Source organism: Gracilinanus agilis, chromosome 3 (genome assembly GCF_016433145.1).
Source record: "Gracilinanus agilis isolate LMUSP501 chromosome 3, AgileGrace, whole genome shotgun sequence".
Lineage (NCBI taxonomy): Eukaryota > Metazoa > Chordata > Mammalia > Didelphimorphia > Didelphidae > Gracilinanus > Gracilinanus agilis.
The window spans coordinates 5136909-5153412 of NC_058132.1; the positions used below are offsets into that span (position 1 = coordinate 5136909).

At 43.0% G+C, this 16504-nt stretch overlaps 1 protein-coding gene and 1 pseudogene across 1 annotated transcript in view; one reads left to right on the plus strand and one right to left on the minus strand.

Annotated features, from left to right (window-relative positions):
* Positions 1-16504, minus strand: part of LOC123239481 (zinc finger protein 420-like) — a 77486-nt gene that overhangs the window by 16403 nt on the left and 44579 nt on the right. The window lies entirely within an intron of this gene.
* On the plus strand, positions 13506-14270 carry LOC123239781 (annotated as a pseudogene).

A 16504-nucleotide genomic window follows, 5' to 3' on the forward strand; every position in this document is an offset into this window, starting at 1 on the left:
GGCAGGCAAAGTGGAGGAAATAAATGGAGAAGATCCGAGAAAAGGGGAACCCCGCCCCCTCCCGCCCTGGCACCCAGCTGACCCTGTCACCGCTGGAAAGCCTGTTCGGGAAGGAGAGAGACAGACAGACAGACAGACAGACAGAGAGCTACAGTATCAGCCCTTTAGTTAGGACTAACAGACATCTCTGTGCATCACAGCCCGGAGGTTCAGGGCTGTTCAAAGGCAACTGAGAGCTTGCAGAGATGCTCTGAACGGGGGCTCCGGGGAGGGGAGAGGCAGGTGACCCCCGCTAGCAAGGCGAAGCGCCCCCTCCTGGTCATTGCTGCTCCTCCAAAGAACCCAGGCAACACCCTGAGATTCCAGCCAGGCTACAGGGGCTTTGAGGGATTCTCAGGCCAGTTCCGGGAGGTGGCTGTGCTTGCTCACATCTGCCCCCTCTGACTGCAGGCCCGTGTCTACACTTGCCCTCCCCTGGAAGCCGGGGGAGTAAGTAAACTCACCCCTTTCCCACTGACCGGGATCTGAGGGCATTTGCCATTTGGGACTGTGTTGCTCAGCTGTGGCCAGACTTTCCCAGACAGTTCATGGATTCATCTGTGGGAGATCCGGCTGTCCGAGTGGCAGGACCAGCTCCAGAGCCAGGAGGGGCTCCCACAGGGGAGATCCTGCTCGTCTTTCCAACTTGGGCACAGGGTCAAAGGCACCCAGATACAGGGAGGGAAGACCGGTCAGCCCCACTGCACAACCCTCTCAAGGGAGAAGGGAAACTGAGGCCCCAACAGTGAAATGACTTGCTCGAGGCTCCAGGATGGGGAAGTGGCAGGTCTTCTACCAAGCCTGACCCCAAAGCTCCTGCTCCCTTTGGCAAGAATTTCCTTCTGAGGGGATGGAGCCCGAATTCAAATGGTTTCATTAAAATAAGAGCCCATCCTTAAACCTTAACAAATGTATTACATATGGTCAGGTAGAAGAAAGGGAAGGAGAAAGAATATCCTCATCCAACTTTCCCCTGGTGCTCCTCATCCCGCCTGTACCCCAGCACAGAAGTTAGGAAAGGAGGGAGGGGGAGAGAGAGGGAGAAAGAGAGACCGAGATAGAGAGGGAGAGACTGAGAACTTCCTGCCTCTCAAGATCTTTTTTATTATCTCCAGATCTCTTTATCATCTCCAGATAATCTGATAATGATTGCTTAGTTGATAAGAAGTATGGGACACCCAATATCTTTTAGCTCATGCCTCCAGCTCTGTTTCTGGCAGCATGGAATTTATTATATATACTTCAAGACTCACTTCACGCAAAAGAACCCCTCCCCCAAAACTTCAGGTTTGTGCAGAAACACAAATTATGTCATATCAAAATGCAAAGATTCTCAGTGGCTTCCAAACAGAGCAAGGCTAAGGTCGAACTTCAGCTGGGTCCTTATCAGAAAGCTGTGACAGGGAATATTTTCTCAGGGGTGAAATGCCCCTCCTGGAGGAATTTGGACCTTGAGTGTCTAAACTACTTTTGAAACAAAGACAATTGTTGTATTTCTTACCAAAGGAGACAATGTAAACCTCTTGACTGTTGGTTTGCTAGCAGCTTAAAGCTTTTCATTAAGGAAAGGTATAGATCAGAAAAGGAGTCAAAAGAGGAGCCTCAGATTTTTATCTATTTGAGACTGTTTCTCTTATTGGCTTCCCACACCTGCTTAACCCTTTATATTACTTTCTGGTGCCCTCGCCCCTGTTCTAGCCTTCAGGTTCACATTCTGGCCAACACCAGGCATGCGGGTAATCCACAGGGGAGGATGTCACCTTATGCAGTCCCAAAAGGGAAAGGGAATTGTTTCCATTTCTGAGTTTTGAAGTAGAGCTTCAGATCAGTCACTCAGATCATCATGTAATCAGAGGAAATTCAAGGAAACTCCATCTTGGGATTTCTTCCATTGTAGTGTAGATGTGGAATCTAGAAACCCCCAAACTCATAGCTGGGATGAACTTTCCCTTTACCTCCTTTTAAATTGAATCAACAGAAGCAAATACAGCCCTACTCAATGCTAATGTAGGGGAAGTCCACAAACTACTTACTACTGAGGTTTACACCTCCAGAAATGAGATCCAAAAGGCTGACCCAGTGGGTCTTCAGAGATCCTCAGGTGTCTCTCCAGCCCTGGTAGAGAATGCTCTTCAGCCTAGGTCCTTTGTCTCTGAATTGATCAGAGGAGCTGAGTGGGCAGGCAACATGGCTGTTACTGTGAACAATAGTCTCCTAGATCTTCTTTATTCACTCGGCTTTGTTAAACCCTTCCCTTTTCTTGTAGAAGCAATACTAAGTCTTGGTTTCAAAGCAGAAGTGCAATAAGGGCTAGCCAATGTGGGTTCAGTGACTTGCCCAGGGTCACAGAGCTAGGCAGTATCTGAGGCTAGATTTGAACTCAGAACCTTCCACCTCCAGCTACTGGCTCTTCTTATGGGCAATTTATAAGATAGAGTATAAAGATAGTTCAGATAGATATGCATATATACATAGACAGCTAAAGGCAAAATCTTGGCTGGCAGTCATGGACATTCTATATAGAATGCAGAAGGAGAGAGTTGGGGAAGAGTGTGAACTGACAGGACTGAAAGGAGGAGGATTTGCAGTGGTTATCCTGCCTGCCAGTTTTCTACAACCAGTGAAACTTTTGGACATCTTGGGAGTGACCAGCCATCAAGAGCAGAGGTTGAGAGAAGGTTAAACCTCTGCAATTTGGTGGACAAATTGCAGATAGCCTTTCTCCCTAGCCCACTGGATTTATTGGCTGACCAAGGATTTTGTTCCTGTTCTCTTTATCCATCAAGGGATCAACTTGGATCAGTGTCACCAGTGTTGTGAGAAAACTCCTTCTCTCCAAGCCCTTAGCAATCTCTCCTATGCCAGCAAGAGTGCCTGCTTGTCTGCACGTGATAGAGGGAAACCAGCTTAACTCCTCCATTCTAAATGACAGTTGGTTGAGTTTTCTCTGAGAGAATAGACAAACCTCCCCCATTTCCCTTTTACCTTAATTCATTATACTGTTTTCCTACACTTCTTGTTCCTCCTCTACAACCCAAAGGACCCACAGTAAAGTAATTGGATTTCCCTGGTTAGTTAGAAGGGCAGTTAGCCCCAACTGCCATTTACCCAGTTCTGTGTTTTCTGTTGTTACTCATTCCCCAAGTTCAGTCTTACCCTCGTGGGAGTGGGTGTGATCCCCTTGTGTTTGTTATTGTCTGGCCGTTGCTCACACTCTCCCCAGGAGTCCCCCACCTCCCTTTTTATTTATGTCATTTGGCACACCCAGATGGTGGGTTGAGAAGGGAGACAGGAAATGAGCCCTTGGACACTCAGAGCTACAGTGGAAACATCTCTGAGGGGAACATTCTGTTGAGGGCTATAGCGACTGGCTGGGAACTGAAAGTTCTGAGGGAGGAGTGAACTAGTCAGGAAAGGCTCCTCTCTTCACCAGTTCATTCATAACATTCTTGTGTGCAACCAAGTTATTATAGAGCTTTTTTTTTTAAACCCTTGTACTTTCGGTGTATTGTCTCATAGGTGGAAGAATGGTAAGGGTGGGCAATGGGGGTCAAGTGACTTGCCCAGGGTCACACAGCTGGGATATTATAGAGCTTTAAGTAGCCCCAGGGAAGGGTTTTTTCTTATTTTTTCTACTGTTTGTTGTTGTTTCTTTGTTTATTGCTATTATTGTTAAAGTATTGTTGTATAAAGTATATATATATATCAGCCAATCCACTGTGGCTAATAACACCACTATGCTACTACCACACCACTGGTCAATAACAACATTAGAAGGAAGGATGATTATGGAAGATTGCATTGATTATGTCTTGTTTGGACTCTGGCAAGGATTACTGTTTTTTGCCATACCTATGGTTTAAAACTATGCCTAGGTATTGTAAATTTGTTTTGAATTTTGAGATTGCTCAACCGATACTGGATATAATGGGTTTAGATATTTTGGCTCATGTACCAATAATTGTGTTAACTGGATATGCTGTATATAGAATAAGGTGGATGTTTTATTGCATGGGATATTGTTTTAAGACTATTATTTCATGGTGCTATAAAGACTCAGAAGGTAAACGGATGTTGAAAATGATGCAATTGAAGATTGATAATATGGAACTGTACATACAATCTGGTGGTGCTTATGGTCTTGCACAGAAACAGCAAGGGGAAGCTTCTGGTCATATAGCTAGCAGAAAGACTAAATTAGAACAGGAACAAATGGCCCAAGAGAGTGAAAGTTAACCAATTCCTCTCTTACCACTACGTGATTTGCCTATTATTAGGGACAATGATATTTTTTCATGTGAAACGGCATACTAAGTTTAAGACTGAAGATATTGAAGCAATAAAGAAAAGATCGCCTAAATTTTTTTTGATAAACCTTCCAAATTAATTAAAGAACTAAGATCTATGATCAAAATGTACAGTCCAGATTTCAATGATTTCTATTTTGTGTTAGGAAAGGTGTTATCCAAGAGAGATTGGAAAAAGTGTGTTGGAAAAACTAAGATGACACAAGGACTAACCCCATGGCCTGAGAATTGGCATGAATTAGATTTGAAATACATTGCAAATTACCGCTTATTAAAAGAGGCATGTAAATCTATTCTGAAAGTAATGGAAAACAATTCCCAACTGTAAAAGGGAATTCTTGGTTATCTTTGAGTTCACACTTATGAAAAGGGAATCCTTTGTTTTCTTTGCCTAGTTGGAGTTAACACTTTGGTTGGCAATAACTTCGATAACAAGCTTGAACTAGGTGGGAGAAGCTTGAAAACCACTTAGTGAATTCACACCCTACGTAGTGCTAGGTGAGAAGCCAAAAAGATACTAGGAGAGTTCCACTCTTTTTTCTAACTCAAACAGTAGGATACTTGTTCACACCCTCAGAAAGTGTGAACCTTTTTGATGAGCATTAACACCTCCAGAAGGTGCGAACTAGTTCCCACAAAGACTACCACCTGGACAGTGCTAGACAATTTGGAAGCTGTGATTGGCCCCAGTGCAAAGGGGCAGAGACAGGAAACCACCATGAAAGCCATGAAGACTGTCTGGTGGGAAAAGAAAGCTGGCGAAAGGCTGGTGAAGGCTTCTGGAGGAGACCTTCTGGAGAAGAAAGTCTTCTGGCTGAGTCTTCTAGCTTTCCTGGTTCGTGGAGGAGTGCTGGCTCGGACTTTGAGACCTTGATGAGACTGCTCTCAATATCTTCTTTGAAATTCCATGTGGTGAGTTTAAAGACTGAATCTTCTTGAACTTCTCTCAAGGAACTTCCCTTTAATAGAGACCTCTGGCCCTCTGACTCTTGGCTGGGGGCTAATTAGATCTACCTAGGGGATTGTAGCAATTTACCTACTGTGTAAGATTCCCATTTCCTTATTTCTTCTACCTCTTCTCAATTGTAAATAAATTCCCATAAAAGTCAATTTTGACTTGAGGTTATTCCTTAATTGGGGAAATTTCCCCTGACGACCAACTTTTAATATATTTGACCAAAAAATCCTTTCCTCCCCCCTTACACTGTGACCCAGTGAGTCCCTAGCTGCCTCTCCTGGCTCCACCTTGCATTGGTTCATAGAAATCCTCCCCTGTCTTTCTGAGACCATCCATCTTATGCATCATTGCTTACAGCACCGTAGTACCCCACCCCCTCAGATACAACCACTTGTTCCACCATTCCCCCTCAATTTCCACCTCTTTACCACCCCCAAAGGGGCTGCTACAACTATGGTTGCTCATAAAAGTCCGTCGCCTTTTTTATTGATCTCTTTGGGAGACAACCTGGCAGTGGCATGTCTGAGTCAGAGGGGCCCCCCATTTTCTAGCCCTTTGGGCACAGTTCACCACTTTCTTGAAAGTGATTTCATCCTCTGTTCCTTCTTCCTACTTCAGGAGCCAACACTGCTTCCAATTCTCCTTCATGCCAAGATCTGACAGGTGAGCCCCATGCCTGACTCACTGTCACCGTTGGCAACTGTTTCTCTTTCTTCGGCAATTAAGCCAAATCCTTGCTGAAGGTAGTTTGAGCTGAAGATGAGGACCTGTCGAGGATGACTTCTGAAGCTGATCTCTAGCCCCAGAAATTCAGTGGCTTCTTGCCCCTTCCCCTCTTCACAGGGGCCAATCACGGCTTTCAAATTGCCTAACACTGACCAGGGGGTTGTCTGAAGTTGTCTGCCTTTTATCATAGGATTCACAAGTTTCTGACTGATTGAGTTATCACCCACTTTAGCAAATGACTCATAAAACACTCTTATTTAGTGTTAAGTAGGGGTGCTTTGCATTCTGGAGTTATCACTTTAAAAGTTGCTGATGCCAGACAAAGAAAGTCTGATTCACACTTTACAAGCTATACCCCAAGAAGGCCCTACCCTTGAGTTTGCCAACACACATGTTCCACATCCATGCTGAAATTCCTTTATTTAATAATTTGACTCTACCTCTCTCTGGGGCTTGTGCTTCTGATGCTTTCAACCTTTAGTTTTTCCCCAGCCATCACCCCTGCACTCTGTACTCTCTTCTCTCCTTCAGTTTAACCCTTTGATGAATCAGTTTAAGTCTGTTAACCTCTTCTCCTGAGTTCCCTGCCCCTTTATCCAAATGAGGACACTTGTGGAAAGCACTCTTTCCTCTTCCTCATCTCACATGGCTCAGATGCTCTCTGCTTCTCTCTCCTCTTTTACCCCTAAGCCCTCTCCATGGACAAATGGTTCCCTATAATCCTGTCTGCTCCAGAAGCTTGCCCCTTCTCTCATCCTTCCTCTCTCCCTCCTGGATGATGGGAGCTTCTCTGTCAGTAGAGATGTCCACCTTGCCTCCAGGTCTTCAACAAACCATCACCTGATCTGTCCATCTCTGCTAACTATCATCCTATATCTTTCCTCCCTTTGGTGGCTACACTCTTTGAGAAGCTTGACTAAAATAGGTTCCTCGGCTTCCTTTCCTCTCACCCTATTGGGGACACCCTGCAGGCTGACTTCCAACCCCATCATTCAGCCCAATCTGCTCTCTCCAAAGTTATCCTAATTGTGAAATCAAATAGGCTTTTCTTACTCTTCATTCTCTTAGACCTTTCAGTAGCTTTTCACCCTCCCCTTTTATTTCTCTTCTGTCTAGGTTTTTGGGCCTCTTCCGTCTCCAGATTCTCCAAGATTGGAGCCCAACTTGTCTTCTTTTCTCAGTGCTCTTCCATATCATCTTGCCCTCCACCCTTAGGTGTCCAAATGTTCTGGCCAGAACCCTCTTCTCTTCTCCATCCACACTATTTCACTCGATCTCTTTTCTCCCATGGTTTTCATTAGCATCTCTGTGCTGATGACTCTCCGGGTGTCTTGAATGGTCAACTACCTGTTGCACATCTCAAAGCAGATGTCCTGGAAGCATCTTAAACTCAACTTGTGCAAACGTGAACTCTTTCTCTTTCCCTCCAATCTCCCCTCTTGCTAACCTTTCTATTATTGTGGAGTGGAAGAAGGCAGAAAGTTGCTTATATCAACAAGTGCCACCTGCTGTGGGAAGCCTTCCCCAGTCATGAACCTTAGTGCCTTCCCCTATTTATCATGCCTACCATTTACTTGTTTGTGCAAGGCTTGTTGCAGTTTGCCTCTCCCATCTGATGAGTGAGCTACCTCCTTGTTTTGGTGGCCTTTCTTTGGGTACCCAGCAATGAACACTGTGCCAGGCACTCAGTAGGTGATTCTTAATGATGGTTGTTGAACTGGCTAGCCACATCATACTTTTCCACTTGGCTCTACACCTCTGCACTCTGTCCTGGCTACATACCTCGATACTTTTCGCCTTCCCTTCCCCATGCCGGACATCAGCATCAGCGCTGGTGTAAGGAGGAGAATGAGATTCTGGAAACAATGCCCTTCAGAATGAGATTTTGTAGGCCAGTCATGAATGAAGTAGAATTGCAGAGGATGTGCATTGAATAAAAAAAGAGCTGAATAGTCTGGATGATAAATAGTCTCTCAGCTGGAAGGAAGAAAAAAGCAATTAAAAGGAGTTTTTTTCCTTGTGAGGAAGACAAGGTAGTTTGGTGGGAGGTTTTATCATCCTGTGAACCAGGAGAGTAGATCAGTGACTAGGAGAAAAGATGAGCTCACAGTGCTAACTCTGCATCTTTTACAGACCATAGATTAGCCAAGAGCCTCCTCTTCCTTCTCTCTGGGGAAGTAGATAGTCATTCTTTCCACTATAAGACGCATAAAATAAAATAGTCTACAGGCCAGGGAGTCCAGTGAATAGATATCTTTTTGTTGTATCCAATCTCAATTGCCTTCTGCCCTAGACTGAGTCACTGGGGCCCATCACCTCCCTGAGTTTGCCATTGTTCTCCCCAAGTGGGTTCTTTCCTTCTCAGTGCTCCACCAGATGCTGTCCTTTCCCCCTAAGAGGATGTAGGGCTTTGCTGATCCCATCTAGACCAAGACAGGGGGTGACCTGCACAGAAACTCCCTCTTTTACCCACTGGACACACATTCATGTCCTTTCTTGAAAGGCTCAAGCCCTAGTACAGTGCCTGAGGGCCTGGTGGCTGGACCTCATTGTGCCCCCATGACTTCCTCCTCACTGGGTGCAGATTTCATCTCTGGACTGAATTGTAGGATAATTTTACCTGCCAGGGAGGGTCTGTTCTCCTCCTGTGCCATGACATAGTCCCCTGAGTGTAAGGGGAAAGGTTTGGGCAGATATCCCTGCTCAGAGATCTTTTCCCTGTTTTTTAGCCTATTCCAGGGTGCTTTACGGTTCTGGCTATCCACATTTTCACAGATGGCAGTGTTGGCTTCAGAGCTCTTAGCTGCTCAGAGCATTTTTCTTTTTGGAAGAGTTCCTTTCAGTATCCATTAGGAATGGCTTTGATTTGGCCATTGTGTTTTCTTATGCTATATACTCTAAATGGCAATGTTTTCTAGTGGATAGAGAAGCATCCCTGGAGTCAGGAAGAGGCAGATTCAAATCTTGCCTCCATGAGAGATGAATCTGTGTGACCTCTCAGTGGCCCATGCAACCCTTACGGAGAATTGATTCCAGAAGAGTTCTTCATCTGCATTGGTTCAGGGATCCTCACCTCAATTTTCTATCTCAATGAAATCAACTCTACCTTCTCCCCACCTCCCCCATATACTAAGGACATTCCATGAAGACTGGTTGTTGGCTGGGAAATAATAGAACCAAAATGACTCAGTGGGCAGAAAGAAATAGGACCAAAATGCCATTCACCAATTCAAGTCCTCAGGGAATAGGATTGATGAGGCTCATTCTAGGATCTCTGAAGCTCCCTGAGGAAGGGAAAGGAATGCTGGAACACCCAAGGGCAAAGGTCCTGCTAATATTTCCTTAGAGGGGGAACATAACAGAGTCTGCAAGCTAGAGTCCAGTCAGTCTGACTAGGATTCCTAGTAACATTCTAGAATATATTATTAAAGGGACAAAAACATCAGGAAAAGCATGGTAGGTCACATCAGACCAACTACTGAACTCCCTTCAGCCTTTTTGGACAGAATTACTAGACTGATAGATGGGGGACACGGAGGTGATTAAGTCATTTGCTAAAATCTGGATGAAGTCTCTCATGCTTCTCTTGTGGGAAAGATGGAGAGGCATGAGCTAGATGATGGGACAAATGAGTTGGCTGACTGAATCCAAAGAGTCTTCATTTGAGTTTCCATGTCCACTTAGAGTGGGTTTTTTTAACATTGACCTGTATGGGATCCTCAGTTAGCTTTCAAGGGAGCTGTGAACTCACATGGGAGAAACCAACATCTTTGGTTTTGCCAATCTCTAGCTGAGATTTAGGGTTTCCTTGAATTCTTAAAAAATAAGCTTATGAGAAGGGATCCATGGATTTCAGTAGACTGCCCAAGGGGGCCACAAGAATTCCTAACTCTGAAGGGACTTTCTAGTGGAGGCCCTTAGGAATCTGTACTTGACTCTGGGCCAGTTAACATTTTTATCAGTTCATGAATACAAATCAGACTCACCTTCCTTATCTAACTAACCTAACCTGAATTGATCCTCTTACTTCCACTTTCTTGATTCTCAAATCCATTCTCAATAACCCTAATGCACATTTGTGATGGGGTGAAACTGAGTTAAAGAATCTTTTTTTCTCCCATCTTCTCCACTTTGTCTAATGCCAAGAACCTTAAGAAGTGGTCAGAGGATTTTAAAGGATTAAGCTCAAAACATTTTTATGAAAATAATAATTATAATATATATACTATACAATATATGATAATGTAACATAATATATAAAATTTGGAGGGTGGGACATGGCTTCCTAAGCTAAACAGAAGAGTTTGTATTTGGTCCTGGAGGAAATAGGAAGCCCCTAGAATAGTGGGAGTGACATAGTCAGAGAAGTCCAAAGCCCCCAATCATTGTAAGGAAAAAAGGAGACAGAGTGCCACATTGACATGAATGTCAAAGTCCAGAGACTTCCAGTTTAAGATGGCTGCAGAGTAGAAGCAGGGAGCTTGACTCTCCTTACCACTAACCACCAGCATACCTCCAAAGGACAAAAAAAACAAATCCAGATGAAAGAAGGCAATAGGGCACAATACCAAAGGTACACGGGATTTGGGCATTTCCATGCTATAAGGGGGGAAAATAGCTCCGATCAAAACACGAGCTGATCAACCATCCCCCTCCCCACCCACAGTTACAGAGTCAGAGGCTGCGCAGCAGAGTTAGAGCAACCGGGGGGGGGGGGGGGGGGGAAGGGAGCCAAGGCAAAATCTAGCTTCTTGGCAGATAACTGGGACCACCAGGAGCTTGCCCCTGAGAGCAGCAAGACTTGAGACCCCAGGAGGCTAAAGACCACTATCCCCAAGGGATCATTTTAAACATAACTTAAAACTCTAGAGATTTTTTAACTATAGGTATATACAATATTGCATTTTCTAAGGGGAAATTACAATAATTTGGGAATAAAAGGGAAATAAAAGAGACAAATAACAAAACCAATGATTGCCACATTGACAAAAAAAAAAACAATTTAGGGGCAGTCCCCTTTGGCATAAGAGTGTACATTCAAAACAAATGTGTTCAACACCCCCCACCCCAGTTCAATTCACCGTATTCCAAAGTTCATTCTTTATCTTTTGATGCAGTGTGTGATCTCTGCAGGAATCTTCATGATGCCTTCTCCAAACAGTTCACTTTCTGGATTTGGGGAGGTAGCCAGTTTCTTATCCTAAAATTACTCTTAAAAGAATTTAAACTTTTCATTATAGGATAAAAATACATTTCCCCCCTGAGCAGGATGTTGACAAACAGGGATCACACAGAGATACATGGCTGAATTATAAGGTATATGCATCCATTGGCAAAAGACAATCAAAAATGTCCAAAAAATCTAAATAAAAGAGAAAAAATAACTTCTGGATGAAATATAAAATATCAAAGTCTCATATATAAAAAAATTCTAAGTAAAGGAAAAATAAACCTTTAACAGATCCTCGAATCAGGGCCCAATTAAAGTGGTTTATATCCTATTGGCCTGTAGTAGCAAATATGCACTTAACCAACACTTCCTAGCTGTGTGACCCTGGGCAAGTCACTTGACCCCCATTGCCCACCCTTACCACTCTTCCACCAAGGAGCCAATACACAGAAGTTATGGGTTTAAAAGCAAAACAAACAAAAAAATATGCACTTACCCAGTCAGCAGCCAGGAATACAGAATGTTTGCCACAGTATAAAAGGAAAAAAAGGGACTAGATTTTAGCAGCAAATGGGAAATAGCATTCCCTGGTCTGATTTTACCTTTTTTCTCAAGGATAGGGGAGCCAGGATGCCTGCCAAACTTAGGTACTTGGTGGAATATGTCTTGGGGAAGACCTGCTTCTAATCTATGTCAAACAGCCACAACCTTGAACCCCAAACAAATTCAAGTCCTCTTGTCCTTGGCACAGAATGTCATCAATCCCATTGGTTTGGTCTCTGACCAACTGCTTGATTGCCACTATGCAGGTTTACTTTGTGCTTCCTTGGAACTATGCAGTGGCTCTTCTCCCTTCTCCTGAAATCAGACACAATAATTAAGCAAAGTCCCATAATTTTTAAACAATGAATGGCAGGTTTCTGTAGTCTAAAGCTTTGGGGTATGCATTGACATTAGAGCTAATAGACATTTTAAAATTTACCCTAGTGTAAAAATCAAAAAACCTTAATACTTGTAATATGTGCTTCAAAGTACAAAAATGAGAGAAAAAAGAATATTCAAATACTATATTGCACATACAAGGAAAAAGAATAATGAAAAATGTTTTAAATATAAAAAATATATAGCTTAGAATCAGTGAATTGCTGTGTCAGCCAAGGAAAGGTAGAATACAAAGGTTTCTCACTCCAAATGAGATCCATTTCCTTCTTAACTTGGCAATGATCCACAGTGTGAGTGCAAAAGATTTTCACAAAGTAATACTGCAGGTAATGCACATTCAAAGAAATACCAAAATTCCCCCAAATTCTAATAGCCCAGTTAATGACAATAGTAAACAAACCCGCTATAATGTAGGATTCACTTAAGTTGCTGTCTGCCTTTTAAAACTTTTGAAGCTCATGAATACTTGTCACAAATTCTACAGATGTAACCAATCTTTCAACCTTGGCAGAGATATTTTTAACAAAGTATTACGGCCATCATTCCAAAATTTGGCAGAGGAGCCCAGAAAAAGAACACAAACCACTGTACTACTGATGAAAACCTTTTGGGTCTAAATGCCACCAAGAACTTAGATCATTGTGGTGGAATGATAGAGTAAGCTGAAGAGTGAAAAATATAAAAAAACCCTGTTCAAAAGCTACTAGGCTTCCCAGGAAAATTGTTCCCCACCTACCAGATGAGATTATAATCCATTTTGAGGTAACTAAGCCTCTTGGGAAACCTCCCTCTGGTATGAGACTGTAACAGGATGAAAAACCTGTCTCCAATATGCCCCACCAATTTACGTGGCGCCAAGGACCAAATAGTGAAAATCACTTTAGATGCCTTATCCATTACATTTTTAATAAATGTGGAGATAAGGAAATGAAACAGTGCTATTGCACTTCATTTCAACTACAAATGAACCCTTACCTCTTGTTACAAAAATCTTAGAGGCAGGCAAAGGATCAGTCAGAGGTACTGGATGCTACTAGATATCTGAAAATCATTTCTGAGGACCCCTTAAAACCAAAATAAATATATCAATATTTAGCTCATTCAATTTTCCAAAGGTTGTATACAGGATGTAACCAGTTTGGAGTCTATCCATCACCATCTATGTGACAATTAACAAAGGCAAAAAGGCACAAAAGGTACAAAAGGCTGTTAAGGCAACATGTGATCTCAATGGATCTGGTGGCAAACCTAGCATCCATTAGGACTTATGTTTTTACCACTGAAAAGGGTTCCTGAGATCTCAGTGCTCACCTGTCCCATCCCCTCCATCTTCTGTACTTGCTGTGCCCATCCTCTGCCTACCATGGCCGCCTATAAGCTCGTGCTGATCCGCCATGGAGACAGCGCCTGGAACCTGGAGAACCACTTCAGCAGCTGGTATGACACGGACCTGAGCCCTGCGGGGCACCAAGAGGCCCAGTGTGGTGGCCAAGCACTGCGAGATGCTGGCTATGAATTTGATATCTGCTTCACCTCTGTCCAGAAGAGAGCAATTAGTACTCTTTGGATAGTACTAGATGCCATTGACCAGATGTGGTTGCCTGTAGTCAGGACCTGGCATCTCAATGAGCAGCATTATGGAGGTCTGACGGGCCTCAACACAGCAGAGACGGCTGCTAAGCACACATGAGGCCCAGGTCAAGATCTGGCGACGATCCTACGATATCCCACCACCTCTGATGGAGGCCAACCGCCCCTTCTACAGCAACATCAACAAGGACCAGCACTATGCAGATCTTACCAAGGATCAGTTGCCCTCCTGTGAGAGCCTGAAAGACACCATTCCCCGGGCTCTACCCTTCTGGAATGAGGAAATCGTCCCCCAGATCAAGGAAGGAAAACGTGTTCTGATTGCAGCCATGGCAATAGCCTTGGAAGGATTGTCAGACATCTTGAGGGTCTGTCCGAAGAAGCAATAATGGAGCTGAACCTGCCCACTGGCATTCCTATCCTGTATGAGTTGGACAAGAATCTGAAACCCATCAAGCCCATGCAGTTCCTTGGGGATGAAGAGACCATTCACAAAGCCATGGAGGCTGTGGCAGCTCAAGGCAAGGCCAAGAAGTAAAAAGCAGGCTACGAGCACATGCCAGCAGTAGCCAGTCCTTCCCTTTTCACTGTCCCCAGCACATCTCTCCCCTGCCTGCTCCATACACTGACCATTGCCTTAGGGATCAGCTGCAGGTGGGGGACTGATGGTTCCTTCTCTCATTTCCTTACTATTTCAGACCAATTCCTTTCTCTCCTGTGGACCCTCCCCTCAACCACATTAGTCAAAATACCTGCTGGGTGGTTTGGCACAATAAGGACCTGGTTGGGGGTTAGGGATGGGGACGTGGTAAGAAGTGACCAATGTGGGAAGTTGAAAGAAGCAGCTATTCCAGTTACTCCTATGAGCCAGTCCAGCCAGTAGGACAGCCCTCTCAGGGGCTGTTGCAGCAAGCTGTCATTTAACAAATAATGAAAATCTAAATATTGATCATTTTTCCTCCCTAACCCAAGAAAAATGGATCTGGGAGGTTGAGATTATGTGCTAATGTTTATTTGTATTTACTTTCACAAGAGACCTTTCTAGACTGGTTGTTTTTAGTGATTTTTTTTTAATTAAACTGTCCCACATGGTAATCATCAGAGAACTCGAGCTGTACCAGAGTGCAGAGTTCTTGATTGCTAAAGGGTGGATGAGTACATCCCACTGTGCATTTTATAGTCTCATCTCTATTCTGTGGCAGTGAAATGCCCCCCCCAAGTCATGTCAAAATGTGTCTCCTGTATCACTGCCTTCCAGCCACACAGACTTGCCACCAGGGTCCTCATCAGTTTTAGCATAAGTACTAACCCTGCTTATGCTTTCCAAATTGTCTCCCTCCCTTTCTTCCCTCCTCCCTCTCAAAGTTGGCAAGCAATTTTATCTGGGGTATCCATGTATTACTATGATGTAAAACATACTTTCATATTGTTCTCTTTTGTGAGAATAATCATGCAAACCCAAACTGCAAAAAAAATAAAAAATAAAAATAACAGACTTCGGTGAAAAATTGTGTGCTTTGAATTCTGACTCCCAACAGTTCTTTCTCTGGAGGTGGGTAGAATTCTTTGCCATAAGTTCCTAAGAATTGTCCCCTCTCATTGCATTGCTGAAAGTACCTTAGTCTATCACAGTTAACCATTCCACAATATTGCTGTTACTGTGTACAGTGTTCCCCTCGTTCTGCTTATTTCACTCTGCACCAACTAATGTAGATTTTTCCAGCTTTTCTGAAATCATCCTATTCATCATTTCTTATAGCTCAGTAGTACTCCATCACCATCATATACCACAATTTTTTAACCATTTCCAAATTGATGAATATCTCTTTAATTTCCAATTTTTTTGCCACCACAAAAAGAGCAGCTATAAATATTTTTGTATGAGTAGGTGCTTTCCATTTTTTTACCTTTCCTGGGTATAGATACTAGATCAAAGTGTGTGTGTGTGTGTGTGTGTGTGTGTGTGCGTGTATGTACATACATGTGTGTGTATTGTTTTATAGCCCATTGGACATAGTTCCAAATTGCTGTCCAAAATGGTTAGATCATTTCACGACTCTGCCAAGCATGTGTTCCAATTTCACCACATCCACTCCAGCATTTATCACTTTCTGTTGGCCAATCTACTAAGTGTGAGCCAGTACCCTAGAGTTGTTTTAAATTGCATTTCTCTAATCAAGAACAATTTAGAACACTTTTTCATATGGTTAGTGATGAGTTTCATTCCTTCATTTGAAAATTGCTTGTTTATATTCTTTGGCCATTTGTCAACTAGGGGGATGACTTGTATTCTTATTCATTTATCTTAGTTCTCTATATATTTTAGAAGTGAGATCTTTATCAGAGAAATTGGTTATAATTTTTTCCCAGTTGTTTCCCTTCTAATTGTGGTTATGTTGGTTTTGTTTGTATAAAACATTTTTAATATAGTCAAAATTATTCATTTTACATTTTGTAATTTTCTCTAATTCTTGTTTAGCCATTGATTCTTCCCTTCTCCATATATCTTACAGGTAAACTATTCTATGTTCCCTTAATTTACTAATAATACCATCCATTATATTTAAATCATATACTCATTCTTACTTTATCTTGGAATAAGATGTGAGATGTGGGTCTATACCTAGTTTCTACCATACTGTTTTCCAGTTTTCCCAGGCGTTTTTGTCAAATAGTGAGTTCTTATCCTAAAAGTTGGGATCTCTGGGTTTATCAAATAGTAGGTTGCTAAAGTCATCTATCCATTCAACTATTGCACTGAGGCACCCTTCT